Raw genomic sequence first — 27,228 nt, 5'->3', positions numbered from 1 at the left:
AGTGAAAAGCATGAACTTTTGATTTCTATAGACTGGTTTTGACTCTGCTACTAACTGATCTTGGGCAAGTTGGTTAATCTATATGTCTCAGTTTCTTTATCTATAAAATGAGAATAATACAACTTCATTAGGCATGCTATTCATTAATGTGTTTAGTTCTCATAATCCTATGGGGTGGGTCCTATTGTTATTCCCATTTTATAGACACGAAATTGAGTAAAGTCAGTTTGGGTCACTTGTCTCTGAGCACATGCTAAATATGTGGCAGAGCCAAGGTTAAAGCCCAGGCACACTCCAGCTCCAAGCCAAGACTGTTAGCTTTTTTTTTCTTTTTCTTTTTTTTTTTTTTTGAGATGGAGTCTCGCTCTAGCCCAGGCTGGAGTGCAGTGATGTGATCTCGGCTCACTGCAACCTCTGCCTCCCGGGTCTGGGTTAAGCAATTCTCCTGCCTTAGCCTCCTGAGTAACTGGGATTACAGGCACGTGCCACCATGCCCAACTAATTTTTGTTTTTGTTTGTTTTTTGAGACAGAGTCTTGCTCTGTCTCCAGGCTGGAGTACAGTGGCACGATCTTGGCTCACCGCAACCTCCGCCTCCTGGGTTCAACCAATTCTCCTGCCTCAGCCTCCCAAGTAGCTGGGACTACAGGCGTGCGCCACCACGCCCAGCTAATTTTTGTATTTTTAGTAGAGAGGGGGTTTCACCATGTTGACTAGGATGGTCTTGATCTCTTGACCTCATGATCTGCCCACCTTGGCCTCCCAAAGTGCTGGGATTACAGGCGTGAGCCACTGTACCCGGCCCTAATTTTTGTATTTTTAGTAGAGATGGAGTTTCATCATGTTGGCCAGGCTGGTCTTGAACTCTTGACCTCGTGATCCACCCCCCCCTTGGCCTCCCAAACTGCTGGGATTACAGGTGTGAACCACCGCACCCAGCCACACTGTTAGCTTTTAGACTACATCCTCAAGGTATACCCCTCTAAGGCCACAGCCTCATAGCCTGTTGCAGGAGCAGGAAGAAACCAGAGTCAGTACTCAAGTCTCCCTGAACAGCATCTCTGCCTCTAGCTTTCTAATGCCCCAGGAAGCCCTTCACCCACCCCATTTATATGTAGATGTCCTAGCCCCTTGTACCTCAAGATGTGACCTTGTTTGGAAATAGAGTCGTTGCAGATGTAATTAGTTAAGATCATACTGGAGTAGGGCGAGTTGCTAATCAAATATGACTGGTGCCCAGGAGAGAGGCCTGGAACAGATCCTTTCCTAGTGCCCTCAGAGGGAGAAAGGCCCTGGCAACTCCTCTTTCTTAGACTTCTGGCCTCCAGAAGTGTAAATCACTACTTTTCTGCTGTCTAAGCCCCTCAGTTTGTGGTACGTTGTGATAGCAGCCCTAGCAAACTAATAAACCTACCATATGCAACTAATCTGGTTGGGCCCTTAGCACTGTTCATTTAGCCATTTCTTCATCACTTCTCAACTCTCTCCCATAATCCACTGGAAAACTCCTCCAATCCTTTCACTACCTCAAGCTTCTCCCCTTCCTTTCTCCCTCAGCAGATGATCTCACTTCCTACTCTTCTGACACCATAGCTACCTCTTAAGAGAGCTCTCAATTTCCCTCATTCTTCTCTGTTGCCACTGGCTCCTTTTCTTTTTAGACCATTGCTCTTCCTACCATACACATTTTAGCTTTCAACAAGGCTTGGTCCCCCTCCTTTCCGTTCTCCATGTGCCCCTGTCAGTGTTAATACTCATTTCCATAAGTTTACCCTGCACTATTAACTCTGAAGCTTATTCCTGTAGCCCAGCTTCCCTTCAGAGTACAGGCCCTCATGATCAGTTCCATCTGCTGTCTCTTCACACTGACTACCCTCCAACTAGCACACTCTGACCTCTGTACCAGCTTCTGTCATCTCTATTTTTCACACTCCACCAGACCCCAGAACTTACTTTTCCATGCCATCCTACAAAGTCGGCAAGACCTCTTGATTCTTTCTTTGCCTTGCCTCTCATATACATGCTTTCTGATTCCCACTAGAACATTTCAAATCCTCACCCTGAGCAGCTGTCCCGGGGAATTGTCCTTCCTGTTTACTCTGTCTAGCTTCCAGCCCTTTCATACACTGCCAATGTCATCTTCTCAACATAAAATTTTACTTATGTTTCTACCCTCAGAGGGCTGGACCTTTGTTGCATAGAGAACAGAGGCCCATCTTTAATCTAGCATTCAAGGCTCCCCTTTAATACAGCTCCAGCTTACCTAAAATAACTAAGGGAGGCCAACTATCTACATAGGAAGAACTTTACCTGGTGCTCTGCCCTACTAGGAACTTCATGGTCCAAAATTAGATTTTAGCATTCCGTCAGGGATGACCTAGCTCAGTGGAGCTAATTCATGTTAACAAAACTTATGAAAGATTGGTGTACCTCCCAGGCTACCATTTTTCCAAGTTAGTCTTGAAAAAATGACTACCAAGTGCAATGGAACACATGTATTAACAGAGTCACACATACTTTGTCACTCCCGAGTGGGGAAGAGAAACAGGCAACCAAGTTCTAATGAGAAGGTTGCTTGGATCCAGAAGGGAAATCTATGGCTAATCCCAATGGTTTCTTCCATGTGTGAACTTATGAGCTCTCCTGGCAGTTGCTTAGATCACAGTGACTGTTGTGATTGCATTTCAGGCCTGAATGTACAAAGATGTGACCTTGATTAGGTTTCAGTGTTTTCCCACCCACAGGACTATGTCACAGGACGTTTTACTTCTATATGTTGCTAATGTCATTGACTGTGTTGGTTTCTTTGTTCATTCATGTGTTTATATGTTTGCTTATTTAGCTCTCAGCCACCTTATTTCCAAATTCTCCTCACTATATGGAGTGCCCTCAGAATTTCTCTGAATAGACTTTAGGCTATGACCCAGCAGCCTCTGAAACCCTGAACAGAACACCACGAAGTGGTCTAGCCAGGACCTGAAAATATGTGTACCACTCTTGAGTCAAAGGCACTAACACTGAATGAGGGGGAAAAAGGACCTGAAGAAAAGAGGTTGAGAAAAAGGAGTGATGCAGAGCTAAAGAGGAAAACAAGTGAGGCATCTGTGAGGAATAAGTGCTTTAGTTTACTTGCATTACATGTCCCTTCACCCCCTATCTTAGTCAGCCCTGGCCACCACAACAAAGTACGATAGACTAGGTGGTTTAAATAATAGAAATTAATTTTTTCATGGTTCTGGAGGCTAGGAGATCCAAGATTAAGTTGCTAGCTGATGCTGGCTAACGTGCTCTTTTCCTGGCTTGCAGACACCCACCTTCTCCTTGTGTCCTCACATGGCACAGAGAGAAAGATCTCTCTCTCTCTCTGTCTCTTCATATAAGGCCACAGTCCAATTGGATTAGGACCCCACCTTTATGACCCACATTTCACATTAATTACCTCCTAAAGACCCTGTCTTCAGATAGAGTCACATTGGAGGTTAGAGTTTCAGCATATGAATTTGGGAAGGGGAACACAATTCAGTATACAACACTCCCCCTCAAAAAGAGTATATGTAAAGTTTTTGTCCATTTCTTCGGTGAAGGAGAGGTAATGGATAGTGGGATACTTAATTATAGTGTGATTACAGATATAAATTCTGACCCAACGTTATTACCTTAATAGGTATAAGTTATTAGCTAGATTGGGAAACAATTTGGCCAGATAAGTAAATCTTGTTCTTTTAAGATAAGTGAACCTAGGGGCTTCAAAGACAGTTCTGTTAAGATGCCTACATTTTATTTAATGTCTTTTGGACTGTGAGGAATTGAACCCTTAAACTGAAAAGTCCAGCTGTGTTTAGTTGGAATTAACTTACTTCTTTACAGAAAGTCAAACTGTGTAGACGGGTTTCCCCTTAAATTCTTCCTTGAGATTGTATTCTTCAGATGGGGAGGCCTTAAGTCGGGTTCCCTAGGATTACATTTGGGATCAACACCTGTGAGGGAGCGAAGGAAGCAGGATTAGGCACATGGAGAAGTTGAACTGTGACAGACTTACAAGAGATGTCTCAGCTGATCTTACGGGAAGTTCTGGAAATAAGATTGTCCTTCAGCATAGCCAAGAGTTGAGGCAACAGGGCTAGGCCTTTGTAGCCTCATATCAAATAGTCATTGGATATGGAGTATCTCTGGGGAAGGGGCATAAGTGTCTGCCTTCCACAGAAATCAGTTCCCAGGAAGGAACTCAGTCATAAGCCTTCTGCAGCCAACTCTGCTGGCAGCTGAGAGAACACATGCTTCAGTCGGTAAAGAGGGGTGTGGTGCTGCATCCCAGCATCCACTACAGTGAATAAGGGTGAGGGCAGGGGTCTGTAGATATTAGTTATACATTAAAATCTATTGACATTCTTCTACTTGGGATTCAGTTTTTTTCTTGTGGTGAAGAGATCATCTTTGTACTAGAGGTTGAAGATTTTATATATAGGAGCCCTCTGAAAATGCTGAGTTGTGGCCAGCTGGGACTGGTTAATTGTTGTAGAATTAAAATGCCCTACGTTTCCAGTCATGTCATTACAGGCATAAGGGAGGGTGGAGCTAGACCCCATTTTACACTTAATTGAAAATTACTGATAGATGATGTGATGAGGAGCAAGTTTCAGACAAGCCTGGACAGTTATTTTGGAGGAGCTGGTTTCCACTGAGGTATGTGGGGTTTCTATAACCTTCCTGGATTTTTTTTCCTGAGATTGCTTATGTTCATTTGCTGGAATTAGCAGAGAGGTTATGAAGATGGAATATAGTTCACTTTTGTATGAATGTTCCTCAACACTTGGCTGTTAATTAGTGTGGTTAGGTTTAATGAACTCATTTAATAACAATATTCCTGCAGAGAATTTTATTGAGTACTAAATTCTTAAATTTAATAATGCAAAACATATTTGTATAGTGTTAATCATGGTTGCAAGACTTGCAGGGAGTAAAATACGGGAAGGTTAAGTGTAATGGATCAATTAATAAGAAAGCCCAAACTACCTTTCAAAGTGACTCCATAATAATCTTCCCTTTGTTTTAATGAATAAAGTAGACCATATCAAATTCCACTTGTGTATGTTAGTTTAAAAGCAGTATTCAAAGCTAGCACATTTAGATCAGGAGAAACATAAACACAGCGAAATATTCTGCTTGGCAAACAGAATTTTGTTTCCTCTACTGATCCATTAAGTTGAATAACTTGATTTTCTTACAAGTCAACAATATGTTTCTTCCATGTACAGAAATCAGTGGGAACTTTCCAGTCAACTCCCAAACGACAGCAGTTTGTATCAGCAGCATTCCACATAAGCATTTGGGAAATGTTTTTAATTGCTTTAATTGCATATTAGGGAAATGACCAACTTCTTATTATAGATTTTTCAAAGTAAGCAATTCATTTAAATGGGCTAAGGGCTTTTAAGCTGGTATAAATATCCTTTATATGATACATTCAAAATTATTTTTAGCAAACTTTTGAGGATGATAAATGTGTTTTCTAATTTATTATCCTAACAAATTGGCTAGACCTGAAGAAGATGTGTCCCTCAGAGTCCCCACCTGCAACATAGGGATAGAAAAAATATACCAATTAGGATGTGATAATTCATACGCCTTGAGTTCTCCAGAGTCCTCAAAGGCAATTTTGAGGATGAGTTTTGTGGATTTTGTTTGTAGAGAGGTAGTTACTCCAAACAGGAGTACTGAGGGAGAGTTTTGAACTCATTTTGCACTCCCATCGCATTATAGAGGAGTGAATTTTAAGTTTCTGAAATATTAGAAAGACTAGAAGTTGTAGTTTCCAATTAAATCCATCCCCATCACATTGGGAAGGCCCATTGGTTAGGCATGTGTTTAGTTATTTTATTTGAGACATCACGAATTCTGGGATGGGCAGCTTAATGATGTCTTCAGTGAACCTTTTCCTTTTCTTTGTTCATCTTCACATTTTGCTGTTCTTAGAATATAGGCATGTTCACATGCATATTGCCCTGGCGTCACAAGATGATTCTACCCACGCAGGTGTTGCTGCATTGCCAGGTACCATGTTTCAGGCATGAAGAACATAGAAAGAGAAAGTAGGAAATGATGACACCTAATTCAAAAAAGAAAAACTTTCCCAGAACCTTCAGGGTTTGTTTCGTTGGCTGCATACTATTACATTGTGTGGATACAGCATAACTAACTCGTCCTGGGGATAGATTTCGTGGGGCTGTTTATGGCACCCAGTCTTGGACTAAGACATTTTGAAGGATGACAACGACCTATAGCTCTCAGATCCAGTGTTGACTTACTGTTTGTCAAGCCTCCCATGTTTCTAGTTTTGCTTCCCTTGTGGCCCTCATCTGCCAGCCTCAACCTGAGCCTGATCCTTATCTCAGGCCAGAGAGAGATAAGGAGTGAGTTCCAAGCACCCTGGGGCCCAGCATCTGCTTGCATTGGCATCCAGACAGGTTCTGGCCTGGTGTCTCAGTTCTGAAACTCATGTCCCCACTTTGCCTTATTTCCTGGGCCTGGCTGCCTGCCTTGGAAACCTACCAGCCCTCAGTCCCTTGAGGACCTGGCCTGCCTGGTTCTTGTCTGCTCCCTCCAGGAAGGGAAACTCTCTTTGAGCTTCTGCCTGGGTTCCGCCCTCGGCTGACAGACTCACTTGATGATGCCTCATTGCCATGGCTTCAGAGTATTGCCAACTCCCAAGACATAGATCCCTAGCCTCTCCCCATCCATCTTTCCTCCATCCACTTCCACCACCCCCAGCATGGTGAACAAGGTTATACATGGTTTAAGAAGTCAGATAGATACTAGATACTCAATATTCCTAATGAAAAACAACACTCATCTGTCCACCTGCCCTAGGCCAATTCTTTATAACACTGATGACACTTTTAGCTGATTCTTCTCACATTTGCTTCTATAATTTATAATAATTTGCTTATATTACTATTTCTTCAAGTTTTATTCAATTGTAGATATTGTGTATTGATTTTACACCACGACATATGTGGATTTAAGGCCTCCCTCCAAATTTGCACCCATTTCCCCTTTACCTATTCTCCTAATCATAATGTTTGATTAGATCAGTAGTCTCACTTCTTGTCACATAGGAGAGAAATAGAATTGTTTCTTGTTTATGCCACTTTTACTTGGTTATTGGTTATATGCACCCGAGCCCAGTATACTGTGTTTCTGTCTTTCTTGTGAACATCCTCCTTTTGGTGGTGTCCCTCTCCCAGTAGCTTCCTGAGAAGCATATGTGACAGCTAATGTTTTGAGAAATGTCTTGATTCTGCCCTTTCATTTGATTGATTGTTTTACTGGGCATAGAATTTGAGATTAGAAATTGTTTTCTCTTGGAATTTTGAAGTGATTGTTTATCCTAGCACTCAGTATTGCTATTAAAAGTAGGTGCCATGATTCCCAGTCCTTTTATGAGACCTGTTGTTGTTTCTCTTTTTCTCTTCTGAAAGCTTTTGGGATTCTCTCTTTGCCCAATGTTCTGATATTTCGTGTCTTTAAAAAAAAAATGATTCTGTGGTCCTTTGTGGACCCTATCTCATGGAAACTGATATTCTTAAGTTCTAGGAAATTTCTTAATTATATCTGTGATAGTTTCCTCCCCTCGGTCTTCTTTGTCAATTTTTCTGTAATTCATCCAATGTAATTTGGATGTCAGATATTCCAAAGCGAGCTTATTTTTTGACCCTTTCTTTCATATTTTCTAGTTCTTTTTTTTTCACTCCTAGCATTGCTGTTCTATTTTCTGGGAGATTTTCTCAATTTTACTTTTCAATTCGTAAATTAAAATTTCAGTTTCTGCTTTTAATTTTTAAGAGTTTTTTGTTATTGTTATTCTCTGAGTGTGCTTTTTAATTTTTTAATTTAAAAAAAATTTTTTTGAGATAGAGTCTCACTCTATTACCCAGGCTGGAGTACAATGGCACGATCTCAGCTCACTGCCAGTTTTGCCTCCCAGGTTCAAGGGATTCTCCTGCCTAGCCTCCAAGTAGCTGGCATTACAGACACCTGCCACCACACTCAGCTAATTTTTGTATTTTTAGTAGAGACAGTGTTTCACCATGATGATGAGGCTGGTCTCAAACTCCTGACCTCAAGTGATCCGCCCGCCTCGGCCTCCGAAAGTGCTGGGATTATAAGCGTGAGCCACTACGCCTGGACTGAGTGTTCTTTTTTGAAACTTCTTATTATTGTTCTGTGAAAATTATGTCATTGTTTAGCTATATACTGTTAAGTTTTTGGAAGTTGTCTAATCTTCCAGCATTATTTCTGTTTCCTCTGAGTTCTTTTTTATATTTTTAATTTGTTTTTGTCTCTTTTATGTTAGATGCCCTCTTCAAATACCTATTAGTCTTCAGTTGTTCCTGATATTTAAGGGCGAGGCATAACAAAGCTGATTAGAATGTATGTGTGTGTGTGTGTGTGTGTGTGTGTGTGCATGTGTGTAGAGGAGGACTTTTTGACCAGTGGGATTGACCATAGGATGATCTAAGAGGGCTGTTTCACTGAGAGATTCTTCCCTCCCCTTCCTAATACATAGAGATATTTTCTTTTGGCCCAGGCAGTATCCCCCAGGGATGTCCTTCAGTCTGCCATCTGGTTAGTATAAAGCTAGTAGCCAGGGTTGTCAGAGCTGAGTGGAGGAAAGGGGGCAAACAGTTTTACCATTCTCCATGTGGACTTTGCCTGAATTCCCCAATTTCAGGATGATAACCTTATCCTATGAGTGGTAACCCTGAGTCCAGAAGCAAGTGGGGATCAGCCACTGTAGAAAATAAATTAGTTTTCTGCCTGGGTTGAGAAAACTTGACTGTGCTGGGTTGGGGGTGGGAAATAGAGATCTAATAGCTTCTTACACACACCTTCAACTCATTCTCCTGTTTTGAACATCACCTGCATTCACTGGCTCTCCTATTCCTGAGCCTGGCCAACACTTGCTTCAGTCTGGCTTTCTCTGGTGAGCTGATTCCACTCATCTATATGCCTTGTAACTTTTGAAATTTAGTTGTTCTAATCATCACTTCTGTTCTCCTCGTTATTAAACCAGTTAATTCTCATTATTCACAGTAATTATGTTGTATAAAGTTGCAGCAAATACTGAATCTGTAAATACTGAATTGTTGCTTCTAGGGGAAACACAGGGTTAGATTCTTGTGAGCCCAGGATCAACACATAGCTTTGTGTTATGTATATTTCTTTTTAAAGACATCCTGTTTAATATATATTATTGACTCGTTAGCATTGAGCTCATGCTAGACAGCCCTTCAGCACTGTGCTTGGGGGCCAATTTAGACAGCAAAGTCATCAACAAAAAGCACGAAGATGTGAAAAACATGACACTAAATAGACCATGAAAAGGATGATGTTTACAGTATGAGATCCAGAACAAAGGCAGAGTGTTGCTTTGTTCAGCCTCTGCTGGGAACTTGTGTGTTGGACGACTCAAATTTTTCACCACTCTGAGCACATTCAGAAATAATTGTGGAAAACACGATGAGTATTGATTTGGGGCTACAAATAAGTTTTACTGAGTAGACAAGTTTGCAAACACAGAATCCATGAGTCACGGGGATCTCCTGTAGTTTTGTGCTTTTTTATTCCTTTATCCTTTTAGGATGGTTTCAGGAGGGATTGAAAGGGAACAAGGAAAGTAACTAAGTATATTAAATCTACCACGTATAACTAGAAGTTTCTGTCATCCCAGTCATTTTTTAGAGGATCCACTAATTCCTACTTATCTCCGATGCCATGTCAGATTTCTTCTAGTTTCTCCAGCTCACTCTGCCTCTTACATCCTTTTGCATCTCTATTGGGCTCATCCAGGTCCAGATTCCATGGCTCTTCAAGTCACCCAGGCCTGCTGCAACAAGCTGGGCCATACCTGATCATGCCACAACATCCTGAAGGTTGTGTGTAGGTCTTTCCTGTATCCTATAATCAATGATGCCCTGGAGCTGGCTCGTACTTGCTTGCAAAAGCAAATTGCTAAATTTTCAGGAATTTTGTGAGCCATTATTAAACATAATCATTGTTAAAAATTAAATCATAAAGTCAGTTAAAAAGACAAAAAATAATTTAACTTAAAATTAAATCATAGAAGCTTGTAATCAAATAAATTACATGAACAACAAAGGTAATAAATGCTCAAACTCATCACTTTCTATTTATTTTACTATATTTACAGTTGTCCACGCTCTTGGGGCTATTTATATCTCTTGTATCTGTATGGTGGAAATACTGTATCATGGTGTGGTACAGCACATCTCTAATCAGTCTCCTCACTAGATGTCATATTCAGTGATGTGACAATGATAGCTTCAAATCAACCATGGCAGGAGTGTATTTACCATGGAAATCAGCAAATGCTCCAAATCAAGGCTTTTTCTCCCCAGAGAGCCTATTGTGAAACCTTCACAAACACAGCACTGACTGAATTAACTATAATTTTATTGCTGCTGTTAGGGATTCACTAATTTATATTCTGTCTTCTCTGGCCTTCAAATACCTCAGTAAAAGCTGAAAAAGTGGCAAAAACATTTATATGAAGCAATCTTCCTATCATATTCTTATTTATACTGTCACTAGCATTAGCAATGGAAGGACCCCAGGAAACTGGGAGATGGTGAAGAAAATAGCAAATCACCCCTGGAGCCTGGGAAATTGACTATTGCAAGGACTCTAGAGCCTCTTGGAGCATGGAATTGAGTGAAAATAGAAATTAACTGACAAAGGCAATGGGGAAGGAGCAGCTAGATCCAAGGATATACATTAGCTCCGTGGATGTTTATTTAGCAGAAATAGTGGGGAAAATGAAATGAAAACTGGTAGAACAGAGTCACAGGAAGAGAGTCTGGGTCCTTCCTACTGTCGCAGACAGCCTGACCCAGATGAGCGAAAGGGTCTTGTAAATGTGAGCTTGGAAAAGTGAAGCTTTTATAGTTAACAGATGGGGATACAAAAAGTATTGATGCCTTATTAGAATCATACTGCCTAGGAAAGTCTTAATATGTGTGAATAACAGACGATGGACCATTAATATGTTATTTCTCTGACCAGTTAGAAATGTTGTGAAATTAAACAGTTTTATTTTCTCTGAGCAGTAAGTCTAGGGAAGTTTGCTGAAATAATTATTCCAAGAAAATCCAGTGGGGGTAAAGATCATATTTAAAAATTCTTTTGCAGAGGCCGGGTGCAGTGGCTCATGCCTGTAATCCCAGCACTTTGGGAGGCCAGGCAGGCAGATCACTTGGGGTCAGGAGTTCAGGACCAGCCTGACCAATGTGGTGAAACCCTGTCTCTACTAAAAAATACAAAAATTAGCTGGGCATGGTGGCGCGTGCCTGTAGTCTCAGCTACTCGGGGAGGCTGAGGCAGGAGACTCGCTTGAACCTGGGAGGCGGAGGTTGCAGTGAGCCGATATCATGCCACTGCCCTCCAGCCTAGGCAAGAGAGCGAGACTCCATCTCAAAAAATAAATAAATAAATAAATAAATAAATAAATAAAATTCTTTTGTGGAATTTCCGCTAATTATAAACTTTTATAAAGTTCAAATTACTGATTTATAATGTAAAGTCAGTGAGTATTTTAGAAGCTTGAATATATTATATTTAACATTAGTGCTTAGAATCCTTTGATTCCAAATAGCAAAAAGAGCTAACTGCCTGATATATCCCTGGAAAGGCAGTTAAGCAGGAAAAAAGTCAGTGTAGGAGGAAAAACAGAAAATAGTTGTGCTGCTGTCCTCCCTGCCTGTTATCATTGGTTTGAAAAAACTGGGTTAATAGGCTTAATGGTAGGCCCGATTTGAGAGACCCTTGGGAAAATGGACTAGTATGCCCTTTATATTTATAAAATAGAATAATACTTCTTCCTATTTATAAGCACACTGATGTGCAGTGGAAGGTCCACCTCTGGGCCTGCTGTCACGTGGATTCTTAGTTTTGGTTCCAAACTTCAGTTTTGGGAATCTATAGTGTGTCTTTCAGAGAAGGCACACTGTCAGATTTGTATATTGAAATTTATTTCATAGAGATGATCCCTGCTTGAAGTGTTATCCCTTGAAGTAAACTAAAAAACCTTATAAAGTTGCTCAAGGGATAAGGCAAAAATGTTTGTCCTGAGTTGTTTGGTGTAATCTTCATATAACTGAAATTTTTACAAGTGGCAAATGCTGTCAGATTTCTTTTTTCCTTTTAGCTGTTATTACTTTGCATCTAACTTGTTTTTGGTGCTGTTGTTGTTGCACTTGCTTTTTTTCTTCTATGGATAGCATAAAATAATTCTTCTAAATTACTTTGCCTAATCTTACATTTAAGATTTAATCTTAATTTAAATGGGGTTCATTAGATTTGAGTTTGTGCTGCTGAATTTGAAAATTGAGATCATACCGGAAGCCTCTATCAAATAGAAGGGAAAAAAGAAGTAGGTCTTACACAAATCCAGCATGTAGCTTTAGATGCTGTATCTCCAAAAACTACATGAGGGAGGAAATGACTGCAAACAGTATGCAGTCACCTTCTAAATTCTGTAGTATTTAAGTCTCATATCTTTTATAACTGACACTAGGAAAATTATTTCTTATTTTCAATTTTGTATGACTTTTTTTTTTTTGAAATAGGGTCTCACCCTGTCACCCAGGCTGGAGTGCAGTGGCACCATCTCAGCTCACTGTAGCCTTGACCTCCCGGACTCAAGTGAGTGATCCTCCCACCTCAGCCTCCTGAGTAGCTAGGACTACAGGCGTGCACCACTATGCCTGGCTTATTTTTGTATTTTTTGCAGAGACAGGGTTTCACCATGTTGCCCAGGCTGGTCCCAAACTCCTGACATCAAGCAATCCCCCTGCCTCGGCCTCCCAAAGTGCCAGCACTTGTATGCACCAGGTGTGCCTGGCCTTGTATGACATTTTAATGTTGTCCCTTACACCTGTGTATAATAAATCTAGAAAAATGCACTTTAATGTCATTGGCTTTTAGAACTCCAAGATGAAAAGTTTTTTCCAAGTTTTGTCGTGGTTGTGGCTTTTCAAATGCGGAAACTGTTTGGTGCCTCAGTGGACCTCCTTTGCTGCACTGGTGCACAGGGAAATCACTGACCTCTTAGGCAACAATGGTTAAAGCCATAACAGCATTTCCCCAAATGAAAGCATGGCCACTGGTAGCTTAGTAACAAGCAGCTCTGCTTTATGAAGTATGGGACTTTTCCTAAAATGCCTGTAGATTTTAAAACAATTGTAGGCATTTGGGGAAGGTATATATTAGGCAGGAGCATAAAAAGGCAATTCACTGCTGGGCGCGGTGGCTCACGCTTGTAATCCCAGCACTTTGGGAGGCCTAGGTGGGCGGATCATGAGGTCAGGAGACTGAGACCATCCTGGCCAACATGGTGAAACCCAGTATCTCCTAAAATACGAAAGATTAGCCAGGCGTGGTGGCGTGCGTCTGTAGTCCCGGCTACTTGGGAGGCTGAGGCAGGGGAATCACTTGAACCTGGGAGAAAGAGGTTGCAGTGAGCCCAGATCATGCCACTGCACTCCAGCCTGGCAACAGAGAAAGACTCCATCTCAAAAAAAAAAGGCAATTCACACAGTAAGAAACAGCAATGACCAATATGTAAATTCAATACGTAAATAAAATTATTGACCAATTTTGTCAATAATTTGCAAATTATTGACAAATTAATTGTCGTTATTTTTGACAATTTATTTTAATTGTCAAAAATCTAAAATAAAATGAGATATCAATTTTATCTGTTTATTATTGAAGAAGTAATATATGTATGTGGTACAAAATTCCAGAATAAAAAATTATTTAAAATGAAAAGTATATTTCTCTCCTCTCATGCTATTTTGTTTTCTAGCCACTTCATCTAACTGTCCAAGGACATCTACCATTACCTGTTTCTTATGGACTCCTTTAATGGTTGTCCATGAGCATGCATATGTGTATACATATACATGCATTTATGTATAGATATATATGTGTATAGAATATACTGCAAACACTCTGTACCTTGCATTTTTACATGACAATTATTATTAGAAACTTTTCCATATCAATACATATATAGTTGCCATGTTCTTTAGCCACCTGCTCCCCCTGCCACTTTCTTTTTTAAGAGAAGGGATCTCTTGTTGCCCAGGCTGGAATGCAGGGGCTTTTCACAGGTGTGATCATAGCACACTACAGCCTCAAACTCCTGTGCTCAAGCAATCCTCCTGTTTCAGTCTCCTGAGTAGATGAGACTACAGGTATGTGCCAGCACACCCAGCTCTCTAACATTGTTTAAATGAACATTTTTAAGCATACAGAAAAGTCGGGACCTTATTCTTTTTAAGAGTTGCATAGGTCCATTCCAAGATGGCCAAATAGGAACAGCTCCGGTCTGCAGCTCTCAGAGTGATTGATGCAGAAGATGAGTGATTTCTGCATTTCCAACTGAGCCTCTGCTGGTGATACCCAGGCAAACAGGGTCTGGAGTAGACCTCCAGCAAACTTCAACAGACCTGCACCTTAGGGACCTGACTGTTAGAAGGAAAACTAACAAACAAAAGGGAATAGCATCAACATCAACAAAAAGGACATCCTCACCAAAACCCCATCTGTAGGTCACCAACATCAAAGACCAAAGGTAGATAAAACCACAAAAATGGGGAGAAACCAGAGCAGAAAAGCTGAAAATTCTAAAAACCAGAGCGCCTCTTCTCCTCCTCCAAAGGATCACAGCTCCTCACCAGCAATGGAACAAAGCTGGATGGAGAATGACTTTGACGAGCTGACAGAAGTAGGCTTCAGAAGGTCAGTAATAACAAACTTCTCCAAGCTAAAGGAGGATGTTCAAACCCATGACAAGGAAGCTAAAAACCTTGAAAAAAGATTAGACCAATGGCTAACTAGAATAAATAGTGTAGAGGAGACCTTAAATGACCTGATGGAGCTGAAAGCCATGGCAAGAGAACTACATGGCGCATGCACAAGCTTTAATAGCCAATTCGATCAAGTGGAAGAAAGGATATCAGTGATTGAAGATCGGATTAATGAAATAAAGCAAGAAGAAAAGGTTAGAAAAAAAAGAGTAAAAAGAAATGAACAAAGCCTCCAAGAAATACGGGACTATGTGAAAAGACTAAATCTACATTTGATTGGTGTACCTGAAAGTGGCAGGGAGAATGGAAGCAAGTTAGAAAACACTCTTCAGGATATTATCCAGGAGAACTTCCCCAACCTAGCAAGTCAGGCCAACATTCACATTCAGGAAATACAGACAACACCACAAAGATACTCCTCGAGAAGAGCAACCCCAAGACACATAATTGTCCGATTCAGCAAAGTTGAAATAAAGGAAAAAGTGTTAAGGGCAGCCAGAGAGAAAGGTTGGGTTACCCACAAAGGGAAGCCCATCAGACTAACAGCGGATCTTTTGGCAGAAACTCTACAAGCCAGAAGAGAGAGGGGGCCAATATTCAACATTCTTAAAGAAAACAATTTTCAACTCAGAATTTTATATCCAGCCAAACTAAGCTTCATAAGTGAAGGAGAAATAAAATCCTTTACAGATAAGCAAATGCTGATAGATTTTGTCACCACCAGGCCTGCCTTGCAAGAGCTCCTGAAGGAAGCACTAAACAAAGAAAGGAACAACTGGTATCAGCTGTTGCAAAAACATGCCAAACTGTAAAGACCAACTATGCTAGGAAGAAACTGCATCAACTAACAGGCAAAATAAGCAACTAACATCATGTCAGGATCACATTAACACATAATAATATTAACCTTAAATGTAAATGGGCTAAAATGCCCCAATTAAAAGACACAGACTGGCAAATTGGGTAAAGAGTCAAGACCCATCAGTGTCCTATATTCAGGAGACCCATCTCATGTGCGGAGACACACATAGGCTCAGAATAAACGGATGGAGTAAGATCTACCAAGCAAATGGAAGCAAAAAAAAAGCAGGGGTTGCAATCCTAGTCACTGATAAAACGGACTTTAAACCAACAAATATTAAAAGAGACAAAGGCCATTACATAATGGTAAAGGGATCAATTCAACAAGAAGAGCTAACTGTCCTAAATATATATGCACTCAATACAGGAACACCCAGATTCATAAAGCAAGTCCTTAGAGACCTACAAAGAAACGTAGACTCTCACACAATAATAATGGGAAACTTTAACACCCCACTGTCAGTATTAGACAGATCAATGAGACAGAAGGTTAACAAGGATATTCAGGACTTGAACTCAGCTCTGCACCAAGTGGACCTAATAGACATCTACAGAACTCTCCACCCTGAATCAACAGAATATACATTCTTCTCAGCACCACATCACACTTATTCCAAAATTGACCACATAGTTGGAAGTAAAGCACTCCTCAGCAAATGTAAAAGAACAGAAATCACAACAAACTGTCTCTCACACCACAGTGCAATCAAATTAGAACTCAGGATTAAGAAACACCCTCAAAACCGCACAACTACATGGAAACTGAACAACCTGCTCCTGAATGACTACTAGGTAAATAACGACTTGAAGGCAGAAATAAAGATGTTCTTTGAAACCAATGAGAACAAAGACACAACATACAAGAATCTCTAGGACACATTTAAAGCAGTGTGTAGAGGGAAATTTATAGCACTAAATGCCTACAAGAGAAAGCAGGAAAGATCTAAAATTGACATCCTAACATCACAATTAAAAGAACTAGAGAAGCAAGAGCAAACACATTCAGAAGCTAGCAGAAGCCAAGAAATAACTAAGATCAGAGCAGAACTGAAGGAGATAGAGACACAAAAAACCCTTCAAAAATCAGTGAATCCAGGAGGTGGTTTTTTGAAAAGATCAACAAAATAGATAGACTGCTAGCAAGACTAATAAAAAAGAAAAGAGAGAAGAACCAAATAGATGCAATAAAAAATGATAAAGGTGATATCACTACCAATCCCACAGAAATATAAACTACCGTCAGAGAATACTATAAACACCTCTATGCAAATAAAGTAGAAAATCTAGAAGAAATAGAGAAATTCCTGGACATATACACCTTCCCAAGACTAAACCAAAAAGAAGTTGAATCTCTGAATAGACCAATAACAGGCTCTGAAATTGAGGCAATAATCAATAGCCTACCAACCAAAAAAAGTCCAGGACCAGACGGATTAACAGCCAAATTCTACCAGAGGTACAAAGAGGATCTGGTACCATTCCTTCTGAAACTATTCCAATCAATAGAAAAAGAGAGAATCCTCCCTAACTCATTTTATGAGGCCAGCATCATTCTGATACCAAAGCCTGGTGAGACACAACAATAAAAGAGAATTTTAGACCAATATCTCTGATGAACATCGATGTGAAAATCCTCAATAAAATACTGGCAAACCGAATCCAGCAGCACATCAAAAAGCTTATCCACCATGATCAAGTTGGCTTCATCCCTGGAAGGCAAGTCTGGTTCAACATACAGAAATCAATAAACGTAATCCATCACATAAACAGAACCAATGACAAAAACCACATGATTATCTCAATAGATGCGGAAAAGGCCTTTGGCAAAATTCAACAGCGCTTCATGCTAAAAACTCTCAATAAGCTAGGTATTGATGGGATGTATCTCAAAATAATAAGAGCTACTTATGACAAACCCACAGCCAATATCATACTGAATGGACAAACCTGGAAGCATTCCCTTTGAAAACTGGCACAAGACAGGGATGCCCTCTCTCACCACTCCTATTCAACATAATGTTGGAAGTTCTGGCCAGGGCAGTCAGGCAAGAGAAAAAAATAAATGGTATTCAATTAGGAAAAGAGGAAGTCAAATTGTCCCTGTTTACAGATGACATGATTGCATATTTAGAAAGCCCCATCATCTCAGCCCAAAATCTCCTTTAGCTGATAAGCAACTTCAGCAACGTCTGAGTATACAAAATCAATGTGCAAAAATCACAAGCATTCCTATACACCAATAACAGACAAACAGAGAGCCAAATTATGAGTGAACTCCCATTCACAATTGCTACAAAGAGAATAAAATACCTAGGAATCCAACTTACAAGGGATGTGAAGGACCTCTTCAAGGAGAACTACAAACCACTGCTCAATGAAATAAAGGAGGACACAAACAAATGGAAAAACATTCCATGCTCATGGATAGGAAAAATCGATATTGTGAAAATAACCATACTGCCCAAGGTAATTTATGGATTCAATGCCATCCCTATCAAGCTACCAATGACTTTCTTCACAGAACTGGAAAAAACTACTTTAAAGTTCACATGGAACCAAAAAAGAGCCTGCATTGCCAGGACAATCCTAAGCAAAAAGAACAAAGCTAGAGGCATCACACTACCTGACTTCAAACTATACTACAAGGCTACAGTAACCAAAATAGCATGGTACTGGTACCAAAACAGAGATGTAGACCAATGGAACAGAACAGAGGCCTCAGAAATAACACCACACATCTACAACTATCTGATCTTTGGTAAAAGTGATTAAAACAAGAAATGGGGAAAGGATTTCATATTTAATGAATGGTGCTAGGAAAACTAGCTAGCCATATGTAGAAAGCTGAAACTGGATCCCTTCCTTACACCTTATACAAAAATTAATTCAAGATGGATTAAAGATTTAAATGTTAGACCCAAAACTATAAAAACTCTAGAAGAAAACCCAGGCAATACCATTCGGGACATAAGCATGGGCAAGGACTTCATGACTAAAACACCGAAAGCAATGGCAACAAAAGCCAAAATAGATAAATGGGATCTAATTAAACTAAAGAGCTTCTGCACAGCAAAAGAAACTACCATCAGAGTGAACAGGTAACCTACAGAATGGGAGAACATTTTTTTTTTTTGACTTAGCTTTTTTTTTTTTAAGGTTAGCTGTTTTTATGAATCTTTCAATTAAAGTGTAAAAATCTCTGATTATAGATTGTGGGTGACATTGTAGGTGGTTGGAGTTAAGAATCACCTGAAAAAAAAAAATCACTCCTGAAACATAGAGAGAATGCATGCTTTTTACTTTATCTGACAAAGGTCTAATATCCAGAATCTACAAAGAACTTAAACAAATTTACAAGAAAAAAACAACCCCATCAACAAGTGGACAAAGGATATGAACAGACACTTCTCAAAAGAAGACATTTATGCAGCCAACAGACACATGAAAAAATGCTCAGCATCACTGGTCATCAGAGAAATGCAAATCAAAACCACAATGAGATACCATCTCATACCAGTTAGAATGGCAATCATTAAAAAGGCAGGAAACAACAGATGCTGGAGAGGATGTGGAGAAATAGGAACACTTTTACTCTGTTGGTGGGAGTATAAACTAGTTCAACCATTGTTGAAGACAGTGTGGCAATTCCTCAAGGATCTAGAACTAGAAATACCGTTTGACCCAGCAATCCCATTACTGGTTATATACCCAAAGGATTATAAATCATGCTGCTATAAAGACACATGCACACATATGTTTATTGTGGCACTATTCACAATAGCAAAGACTTGGATCCAACCTATATGTCCATCAATGATAGACTGGATTAAGAAAATGTGGCACATATACACCATGGAATACTATGCAGCCATAAAAAAGGATGAGTTCATGTCCTATGCGGGGACATGGATGAAGATGGAAACCATCATTCTGAGCAAACTATCACATGGACAGAAAACCAAACACCACATGTTCTCACTCATAGGTGGGAATTGAACAAGGAGAACATATGGACACAGGGCAGGGAACATCGCACACCAGGGCCTGTTGTAGGGTGGAGGGTTGGGGGAGGGATAGCATTAGGAGAAATACCTAATGTAAATGACGTCTTAATGAGTGCAGCAATCCAACATGGCACATGTATACCTATGTAACAGACCTGCACGTTGTGCGCATGTACCCTAGAACTTAAAGTATAATTTAAAAAAAAAAGAGTTGCATAATAATTCATTATGCAGATGTAGCACAATTCATTTTAGTATCCCGCAGTGTCAAATCTTTAAACCTCAGCCTTCCAAAGCCCTGGAATCACAGGCTTGACCCACCATGCCCAGCCAAGAATAATTTTTTTGACTCATGAATTCTAACTGTAGGAATTTAACCTACCGAATTGATCAGACAAGCGTTCAACAATGTTTATCACAGCACTTTTATAAGAAATAAATGATGGAAATTACCAATTAAATAAATTTTAAAATCATATTATGTTATATCTATATAGTGGATGCCTTGTGGATATCCATTGTATCCATTGTATAGATACAACATAATATGATGTAAAATGGATATAAAAATCCATAATGGATATCCACAAGGTATCCATTATGTAGATATAGCATATCCATACGCAGAACCATATTTCTTAACATGGAAAGGTTTTTATGATTTTTTGCTACATGGAGTACACTAGTTATAAAACAGTATGTTCAGCAAGGTCCCGTTGGGGGAAGTTATACGGAGACAGATACATAGGTATGTCATTTGAGAAATAAATTCCATTACATAGACAGATGCACACACATAAGTGTAGAACTGTATTTCTATATCTATCAATATATAGATATTTCCCTGGAACAGTGTCTTTAAGAATATACAAGTTTTTAATGGAAAATATGATTATAGATTATTTTTCTTTGCTTTTCCTATTTTCCATATTAAAATAAAATTTTATAGTGAGCATATGTTTTATTTATGACCACAAAAAGTGAGACTGTAGTCTCGAGTCCAGGAAGGGACAGAGACTAAGTATCCTTGTCCTCCCTATCTGATACATAAATTGCCCTTAGTATTGGAGTGGGGTGGGAATGAGAGAGTACATGATTCTTATTTTTCTTTAAAATTACCAAATCTTAATTGATAAGAATTACCCTAATGGTTTATGTGTAACATTCAAATATTTAAGGCAGGCACACTGGCTCATGCCTGTAATCCCACCACTTTGGGAGGCCAAGGCAGGAGGTTTGCTTGAGCTCAGGAGTTCAAGAGCAGCCTAGGCTACATAGTGAGACCTCATCTTTACAAGAAATTTAAAAATTAACCAGGTGTGGTGGTGCACACCTGTGGTCCCAGCTAATTGGGAGGCTAAGGCAGGAGGATTGCTTCATCCAAGGAGATCAAGGCTGCAATGAGCCATGATCACACCCCTGCACTCCAGCTGGAGAACAGAGCAAGACTCTGTCTCAAAAAAAAAGAAAAGTATTTAACAGTGTTATTAATAGAATCTGTGGATATTGCATTTTTGTTGTTTCCGAGAATGGGGCTTTTGTGATAAGACTTCAGTTTATCTTAAGAAGGTCTGGAGATGAAAATCAGAGCACATTTCCCGAAATGTCTTTTACAGTTAGCCACATTCCAGAGAAGTGCTAATATGCATTTTACATTTTTAAGTGCAGAGGAGAAAGACAAATATAGGGTAATGCAGTGGTAATCTCGATCTCTGTTGCTTCAGGGCCCCTGGTCCCTCTATTCCAGCCTAAAGGCACCAAAGGACCCTCTGACTGATAAATTGGCATTTATTACTCTTTAGCAGGCACTAAAATTGATCCACATCCTAAGCTGCTTAAAATCTCTAAACAGTGAGTTTCAAACTTTTGTTTAAGCTGTGAAAACTTCGTTCAAATAAAGGCTTGCTTAGTCTGTAGCCTTATATATGAAACAGACAAACATGGTAGGGACAGGCTAGGCGATCTGCCCTGAAGCCTGGTACATGTTCATCTATCTCCTGCTCCCTTGCTCTACTCAGTCCTAAGGAGCAGTTTGAAAGCACTACCCCTAGGAGAACCCCCAAAACAACCAATATTCGTGATAAAACCACCTTGATGATTTGTCTGCATTCGTGGTTATCAACCTTTAGCTCTAATCGAAACCCTGGAGAACTTGGGAAACACTTCAAGAGTTTCTCATTCTGTAGTTCTGGGTTTGGACCTGAGAGCTCATATTTCTAACCAGTTCCCCGGTCATGCTGATGCTGCTGGTCTCACGACCACATTTTGAGAACCTCAGCCCTAGGTATATTCTGTGGAGCATTTGTTTCACACTCAATGGGCCAGTGAGGATAATTCATTGTCAGGTAAAGATTGGGCTAAAAAGAATTTAACAAGTTTCCTTTAAAGTTTGTAGTGTTTAATGTAATACAGGACATGTTGTATCTCCAAGAAAAAGATCTCGTATTTGATCCCAGAACATCTTTCCCTTCCCTCTTTTTTCTTTTGAAAATAGAACAAACATGGAAATTAGTATCATGTGTATGCCAGAGATAGAATTCAGAAAAACTGAGACGCAGGGCAAAACTATATATGTTATGTTTATTTTTGTTGCTCCAGAAGTTTGCCTTCCTCTATCTTAGACCTAAGGTACAACTTGTACTTTGAGAAACCAACTAATTAAAGTGTTTGAAGTGAGATGAGGAACCTTATCTGTACAGGTCATATGAAAGATATCTACCTTTCAGATGATTTGAGGTTGTTTCCTGTGGTTATATCAGGAGATTGTGTTAATATATCTCCCTTTGCTTTTCCTCTGTTCCCTTCTTCTAACTAGGCCTCTTAATGGGGTGGAAAGAAGTTAGGAGACCTAAATTCTAGTCCTGGCTTTGGCACTAACTAGCCAGTAACTTAGTGTCTGGGCTAAGTTTTCATTTCAAGATTCCTACTCTTAAAAATGAGGGAGTTTAAGTAAGTGGGAGTTGAACAATGCAAACAGGTGGACACAGAGAGGGGAACAACACACACAGGGGCTCCTGGGGTGGGTGGGGCACGAGGGAAGGGAGAGCATCAGGACAAATAGCTAATGTATGCGGGGCTTAAAATATAGGTGACAGGTTGATAGGTGCAGCAAACCACCATGGCACACGTATACCTGTGTAACAAACCTGCACATTCTGCACATGTATTCCAGGACTCAAAGCAAAATAAAAATTTTAAAAAATGAGGGAGTTTAACCAAATGAATGCAGAGATAACTTGCAAGTCTAAAATTCTTTAACCCGCAGGTGATGCTTGGTGGAGTGAGTACAGGAGCAGTACCGTGGAGCCTGCTGTAGGGGAGGCACTGGCCCACCACTTGCTCAGATATTATCCTGAATAGGAAATAGTCCCGGTTTTTGCAGATGCGGTTATAGAGACTGAGAGAGGTTCAGTCACAATCGAAGTCATACATCTAGAAAATAGCAAAGGTAGGATTTCACCCCATCTGAGCATAAAGAATGCTTTCCACTCTGCCTAATGCCATAATACACTTACCACCCAGTTTATCCTTAAACTGTTTTCATTTGTTAACATTTCCTGTGGGTCCTTTGAGATCAGGTAGATTTTGGACTCAGTCTCTGCTCAGCTGCTTTATAGCTGGCAAGTTGCTCAACCTGCAGGATCCTTAGTCTCCTTATCTACAAAAAAGGAATAATAATAACCTCTTTGCATGTTTATTAAGAGGATTATGTCAAGTGCTGAGCACAAAGTAGGTGCCCAATAAATAATAATTATTTTAACTTACTCTAGACTTATAAGCACTGTAGATAACAAATTTTTTTCTGCCTTTTTGTCTTAAGCAGTTTATTATAAGCACTTCTTATGTTGCCCAGGATTTCCATATTTATATTTAGGGGCTGCATCTGTTATCACTAAGTATATAAATAGTTATTTACTTATCTATTCTGCTATAATTCATATTGAGCCAGATGGGCCAGGCTCAAGGGGTGTAGAACATTTAAGGCAGGCCTAAGGATGGCACTTGCTCCCACCTTTGAAATCTCTTCTTGGAGATCCACGCAAACCTCACTGAGGTTCTCTGCATGCAGGACTTCTGCTTGAACCTGCTGGTAGGATATCAGTGACTCTAAATTCTCTTTGTAAGATGCATGTAACTTTAAAGCCTCAAACTTAAACATTATCTTTTACTTCTTAGTTTGTTCCTTATTTGCTTTTCTATAAGTGAAAAGTATTTTTCAAATATTATTCTGAATGAATAGCCAGCTATATTTAGATCGATCTGAGAAAAAAAAGATGGCTTAATTACACTTTCACTAGTGAGTATAGATGTAGACTACAAATAGGATTACAGAGAACTCTTTTTATTGCTGGTTCAGTGGAGAGGGCAGAGGACCAGGACAGTACCAGCTGGAGGAGAATCTGCATTACATTTATACAGGCAGGAGTTAATTATATGCCAACAGAAAGGTGGCTGATTTGGGTCATTTTAGATAACTCTCCAATAGGACTAGAATTATTATTCGATGGCATAAGTGAATTTGTGACTGCCTTAATTTATTAAAATCAGAGATCTCATCCAAGACAATCTTTTTTTGTTTTGTTTTGTTTTTTTTTTTTTTGTTTTTTTTTTTTTATTATACTTTAGGGTTTTAGGGTACATGTGCACAATGTGCAGGTTTGTTACATATGTATCCATGTGCCATGTTGATTTCCTGCACCCATTAACTCGTCACTTAGCATTAGGTGTATCTCCTAATGCTGTCCCTCCCCCCTCCCCCCACCCCACAACAGTCCCCGGAGCGTGATGTTCCCCTTCCTGTGTCCATGAGTTCTCATTGTTCAATTCCCACCTATGAGTGAGAACATGCGGTGTTTGGTTTTTTGTCCTTGCGATAGTTTACTGAGAATGATGTTTTCCAGTTTCATCCATGTCCCTACAAAGGACACGAACTCATCATTTTTTATGGCTGCATAGTATTCCATGGTGTATATGTGCCACATTTTCTTAATCCAGTCTATTGTTGTTGGACATTTGGGTTTGGAACCAACCCAAGACAATCTTAAGCTAGCAACTTCTTTCCTTCAGCTGGAAGGAAATAAAATGGTATAAAGCTGGATTCTAAAATGTAAATTGCAGAGAAGAAGATTTGTTTGTACTTAACTTAGAAAGTGCTGTTTGTGTTTAACTTCATCATAATTTCTCAGGATGAACAAATTGCACATTCAATAGTGCAGGCAAGAAGTAAGGCTTTTAACAAGTTTGAATGTTCTTTCTCAGTTGTTATTTCTAAGATGTACCTGTGAACTTTTAATTTATACATTGGTTGGAAGTAATTAGCCCTTGAATTGTCTAGCTTTTGAGACATAATTATTTAGAAGGTGGATGGAGTAGAGAGAGCATTTTGATTTTCTGATCATCAGGAGAAAAATAATGCTTTGCATTGAAAATCTTACAGTGATGCTCAAAAGGAAAATGTAGTCAGGTAAACATATGCTAAATACTTGAAATAATATTAATAAGTATTTTTATGGTACAGACCTACAACTTTTTTTTCTTTTTTTTTGGAGATAGGGTCTCGCTCATCACCCAGGCTGGAGTGCAGTGGTGCCATCATGGCTCACTGCAGGCTTGCATTCCTGAGCTCAAAGGATCTTCCCACCTTAGCCTTCTAAGTAGCTAGGACTACAGGCACATGCCACCACGCCTGGCTAATTTTTAAAAAGAAAATTGTAGAGATCAGGGTTGGGGGGCGGATGTCTCCCTATGTTGCCCAGGCTAGTTTTGAACTCCTGGCGTCAAGAAATCCTCCTGCCTCTGCCTCCCAAAGTGCTGGGATTACAGGCATAAGCCACCACACCTGGCCCACAGCATATTTTATCTGTTTTTTCCTACCAAATCACCTTGCCTGGCAGATTTTAATACCTTTTTTAACTTTACAAAATTTGGAGAGTGAAAAGAATTCAAATTCTCTCCAACTACCAGGTAATTAAATCCTGCTTAAATATCTTATATACTGATGCTCTTATTACGTAAGTCACCTGCAGAAGATTAACTGATACACTTTGGACAACTGAAGTGAACTACTGTCAAGGCCAAGTGTAAACTGCAAGCTACTAAAATATCTTGACAGGATAATAACTGGAATAACCTGTAAGCTGATCCACTGTAAGGAGGCATTTGGTTTTCTTCTTGGCATGGCATTGGATGCCAAAGCTAAATTCCTTGGCTTATTTTTCTCTAACATTGCTTTTTAGATATCAGGCTGCTGACTGCCACTATAGAGATGGTATGTAGCTTTTTAAAAAATGCCTTAAAAACACATATGAATAAAAATTCAAATGTGTCCAAAAAGGTTAATGGCAGAGTAAGCTTCTGTCCTATCTCTGTCCTCCAGACATGGTCCTCTTTTTAGAGTCGGTCCCTGGTAAGAGCTCCGTAGGTCTCCTTCCAGATATAGTCTGTGCACATCAAGTCCTGCAGATACATATTTTACTACTACTTTTGTATGTATCATTGTATGACATGCACTGATCTGCATCTGCCTTTTTTTTTTTAACCTGATTGATTTTGGATATTGTGCCACCATTATACAGAGCTGCTTTGTTATTTTGGAAGACTGTTTAGTATTCATGGCATTGTATAGATGGAGCATAATTTATTTACCAGACCTCCATCAGTGGATATTTAGATGATTTCCAATCTTCTGCTAATATAAATAGTGCTGCATTGAATAACTCTGTTCAGTCATCAACATATGTCTAGGATACATTTCTAGAAATGGAATCGCTGAATCAAAAGAAAAGCAAGTACAATTTTTATTTTGACAAAGACTGCCAAATTGCAGTGAATGTTGCAGCAGGCTGTGAGAGTGATGTTTGCTTTTATACCCTAGACCTGGCCTTTGTCACTGGTGGGCGTTTTTTCAGAACTTGGCCACAGTGTTACATTGGTGACTTTCTGTCTGTGACCAGGACTCATTTTCCCAAAATCCTGGCCACTGTATTCTTTTACAGCCATTTGAGGGCATTGCTTTTAGGAAAGCAGACTTATTTCTCTATGTGTTTCCTCATAGATGAGGGAAATAAGGGAAGTGTTGATGTTTCAGAGCCGTGAATTTTGGCAGTGCAAAGAAACATTATAGAGGTTTCCTTGACTTCAAAATTATAGGAGGGGATCTTCTCACCCTCAAATAAAGAAACAAACTGGGCCGGATGCGGTGGCTTACACCTGTAATCCCAGCACTTTGGGAGTCTGAGGCGGGCAGATCACCTGAGGTCAGGAGTTCGAAACTAGCCGGGCCAACGTGGTGAAATGCCATCTCTACTAAAAATATAAAAATTAGCTGGGCATGGTGACCCGTGCCTGTAATCCCAGCTACTCAGGAGGCCGAGGCAGGAGAATCACTTGAACCCGGGAGGCGGAGGTTGCAGTAAGCTGAGATCACACCAGTGCACTCTAGCCTGGGCGACAACAGTGAAACTCTGTCTCAAA

General features: G+C 39.8%; 1 protein-coding gene across 1 annotated transcript in view; it reads left to right on the top strand.

The window, feature by feature from the left end:
• Positions 1-27,228, top strand: part of MCC (MCC regulator of WNT signaling pathway) — a 470,217-nt gene that overhangs the window by 48,477 nt on the left and 394,512 nt on the right. The window lies entirely within an intron of this gene.

This window comes from Symphalangus syndactylus, chromosome 11 (assembly GCF_028878055.3).
Source record: "Symphalangus syndactylus isolate Jambi chromosome 11, NHGRI_mSymSyn1-v2.1_pri, whole genome shotgun sequence".
In the NCBI taxonomy this organism is placed as follows: domain Eukaryota; kingdom Metazoa; phylum Chordata; class Mammalia; order Primates; family Hylobatidae; genus Symphalangus; species Symphalangus syndactylus.
The sequence above is the reverse complement of the archived record's forward strand: the minus strand, read 5'-3'. Positions and strand labels throughout refer to the sequence as shown.